This window comes from Taudactylus pleione, unplaced genomic scaffold, assembly GCF_031769625.1.
Source record: "Taudactylus pleione unplaced genomic scaffold, aTauple2 ptg000055l, whole genome shotgun sequence".
Lineage (NCBI taxonomy): Eukaryota > Metazoa > Chordata > Amphibia > Anura > Myobatrachidae > Taudactylus > Taudactylus pleione.
The window spans coordinates 13,657,665-13,662,092 of NW_028284457.1; positions in this window are offsets into that span (position 1 = coordinate 13,657,665).

The following is a 4,428-nucleotide window of genomic DNA, read 5'->3' on the forward strand; positions in this document are numbered from 1 at the left end:
AGGGAGGGGGCCTGCAATGACAGATAACTATTCTGTAGGGAGGGGACCTGCAATGACCGATAACTATACTGTAGGGAGGGGGCCTGCAATGACCGATAACTATACTGTAGGGAGGGGGCCTGCAATGACCGCTATTTATATGCTGTAGGGAGGGGGCCTGCAATGACAGATAACTATACTGTAGGGAGGGGGCCTGCAATGACAGATAACTATACTGTAGGGAGGGGGCCTGCAATGACAGATACCTATACTATAGGGAGGGTGCCTGCAATGACAGATAACTATCCTAAAGGGAGGGGACCTGCAATGACATATAACTATCCTATAGGGAGGGGGCCTGCAATGACAGATAACTATACTCTAGGGAGGGGGCCTGCAAAGACAGTTAACTATACTCTAGGGAGGGGGCCTGCAAAGACAGATAACTATACTATAGGGAGGGGGCCTGCAATAACAGATAACAATACTCTAGGGAGGGGGCCTGCAATGACAGATAACTATCCTATAGGGAGGGGGCCTGCAATGACAGATAATTATATTATAGGGAGGGGACCTGCAATGACAGATAAGTATCCTATAGGGAGGGGACCTGCAATGACAGATAATTATATTATAGGGAGGGGGCCTGCAATGACAGATAACTGTACTATAGGGAGGGGGCCTGCAATGACAGATAACTATACTATAGGGAGGGGGCCTGCAATGACAGATAACTATACTATAGGGAGGGGGCCTGCAATGACAGATAACTATACTATAGGGAGGGGGCCTGCAATGACAGATACCTATACTATAGGGAGGGGGCCTGCAATGACAGATAACTATACTATAGGGAGGGGGCCTGCAATGACAGATACCTGTACTATAGGGAGGGGGCCTGCAGTGACAGATAACTGTACTATAAGGAGGGGACCTGCAGTGACAGATAACTGTACTATAGGTAGGGGACCTGCAGTGACAGATACCTGTACTATAGGGAGGGGGCCTGCAGTGAAAGATAACTATACTATAGGGAGGGGGCCTGCAGTGACAGATAACTGTACTATAAGGAGGGGACCTGCAGTGACAGATAACTGTACTATAGGTAGGGGACCTGCAGTGACAGATACCTGTACTATAGGGAGGGGGCCTGCAGTGAAAGATAACTATACTATAGGGAGGGTACCTGCAATGACAGATACCTGTACTATAGGCAGGGGGCCTGCAGTGACAGATAACTATACTATAGGGAGTGGCAGCAATGACAGATACCTGTACTGTAGGGAGGGGGCAGCAATGACAGATAACTATACTATAGGGAGGGTACCTGCAATGACAGATACCTGTACTATAGGGAGGGGGCCTGCAGTGACAGATAACTATACTATAGTGAGGGGACCTGCAATGACAGAAAACTATACTATAGGGAGGGGACCTGCAATGACAGATAACTATACTGTAGGGAGGGGGCAGCAATGGCAGATACCTATACTATAGGGAGGGTACCTGCAATGACAGATAACTATACTGTAGGGTGGGGGCCTGCAATGACAGATAACTATACTGTAGGGAGGGGGCCTGCAATGACAGATAACTATGCTGTAGGGAGGGGGCCTGCAATGACAGATAACTATGCTGTAGGGAGGGGGCCTACAATGACAGATACCTATACCATAGGGAGGGGACCTGCAATGACAGATAACTATACTATAGGGAGGGGACCTGCAATGACAGACAACTATCCTATAGGGAGGGGGCCTGCAATGACAGATAACTATACAATAGGGAGGGGACTTGCAATGACAGATAACTATACTATAGGGAAGGGGCCTGCAATGACAGATACCTGTACTCTAGGGAAAGGGCCTGCAATGACAGATAACTATACTCTAGGGAGGGGGCCTACAATGACAGATAACTATACTATAGGGAGGGGGCCTGCAATGACCGATAACTATTCTGTAGGGAGGGGACCTGCAATGACCGATAACTATACAGTAGGGAGGGGGCCTGCAATGACCGATAACTATACTGTAGGGAGGGGGCCTGCAATGACCGCTATTTATATGCTGTAGAGAGGGGGCCTGCAATGACAGATAACTATACTGTAGGGAGGGGGCCTGCAATGACAGATAACTATACTATAGGGAGGGGGCCTGCAATGACAGATAACTATACTCTAGGGAGGAGGCCTGCAATGACAGATAACTATACTCTAGGGAGGGGGCCTGCAATGACAGATAACTATACTCTAGGGAGGGGACCTGCAATGACAGATAACTATACTATAGGGAGGGGGCCTGCAATGACAGATAACTATACTATAGGGAGGGGGCCTGCAATGACAGATAACTATCCTATAGGGAGGGGGCCTGCAATGACAGATAACTATACTATAGGTAGGGGACCTGCAATGACAGATAACTATCCTATAGGGAGGGGGCCTGCAATGACAGGTAATTATATTATAGGGAGGGGACCTGCAATGACAGATAACTATACTATAGGGAGGGGACCTGCAATGACAGATAACTGTACTATAGGGAGGGGGCCTACAATGACAGAAAACTTAACTATAGGGAGGGGGCCTGCAATGACAGATAACTATACTATAGGGAGGGGGCCTACAATGACAGATAACTATACTATAGGGAGGGTGCCTGCAATGACAGATAACTATACTATAGGGAGGGGGCCTGCAATGACAGATACCTATACTATAGGGAGGGGGCCTGCAATGACAGATATTTATACTATAGGGAGGGGGCCTGCAATGACAGATACCTGTACTATAGGGAGGGGGCCTGCAGTGACAGATAACTATACTATAGGGAGGGGACCTGCAGTGACAGATAACTATACTATAGGGAGCGGACCTGCAGTGACAGATACCTATACTATAGGGAGGGGACCTGCAATGACAGATAACTATCCTATAGGGAGGGGACCTGCAATGACAGATAACTATACTATAGGGAGGGGGCCTGCAATGACAGATAACTATACTATAGGGAGGGGACCTGCAATGACAGATAACTATACTATAGTGAGGGGACCTGCAATGACAGATAACTATACTGTAGGGAGGGGGCAGCAATGACAGATACCTGTACTGTAGGGAGGGGGCCTGCAATGACAGATAACTATACTGTAGGGAGGGGACCTGCAATGACAGATAACTATACTATAGGGAGGGGACCTGCAATGACAGAAAACTATACTATAGGGAGGGGACCTGCAATGACAGATAACTATACTGTAGGGAGGGGGCAGCAATGGCAGATAACTATACTATAGGGAGGGTACCTGCAATGACAGATAACTATACTGTAGGGTGGGGGCCTGCAATGACAGATAACTATACTGTAGGGAGGGGGCCTGCAATGACAGATAACTATGCTATAGGGAGGGGGCCTGCAATGACAGATAACTATACTATAGGGAGGGGGCCTACAATGACAGATACCTATACTATAGGGAGGGGACCTGCAATGACAGATAACTATACTATAGGGAGGGGACCTGCAATGACAGATAACTATCCTATAGGGAGGGGGCCTGCAATGACATATAACTATACTATAGGGAGGGGGCCTGCAATGACAGATAACTATACTATAGGGAAGGGGCCTGCAATGACAGATACCTGTACTCTAGGGAAAGGGCCTGCAATGACAGATAACTATACTCTAGGGAGGGGGCCTGCAATGACAGATAACTATACTATAGGGAGGGGGCCTGCAATGACAGATAACTATACTATAGGGAGGGGGCCTGCAAAGACAGATAACTATTCTGTAGGGAGGGGACCTGCAATGACCGATAACTATACTGTAGGGAGGGGGCCTGCAATGAACGATAACTATACTGTAGGGAGGGGGCCTGCAATGACCGCTATTTATATGCTGTAGGGAGGGGGCCTGCAATGACAGATAACTATACTATAGGGAGGGGGCCTGCAAAGACAGATAACTATACTATAGGAAGGGGGCCTGCAATGACAGATAACTATACTATAGGGAGGGGGCCTGCAATGACAGATACCTATACTATAGGGAGGGGGCCTACAATGACAGATAACTATAATATAGGGAGGGGGCCTGCAGTGACAGATACCTGTACTATAGGGAGGGGGCCTGCAGTGACAGATAACTATACTATAGGGAGGGGACCTGCAGTGACAGATAACTATACTATAGGGAGGGGACCTGCAGTGACAGATACCTGTACTATAGGGAGGGGGCCTGCAGTGAAAGATAACTATACTATAGGGAGGGTACCTGCAATGACAGATACCTGTACTATAGGGAGGGGGCCTGCAGTGACAGATACCTGTACTATAGGGAGGGGGCCTGCAGTGACTGATAACTATACTATAGGGAGGGGCAGCAATGACAGATACCTGTACTGTAGGGAGGGGGCAGCAATGACAGATAACTATACTATAGG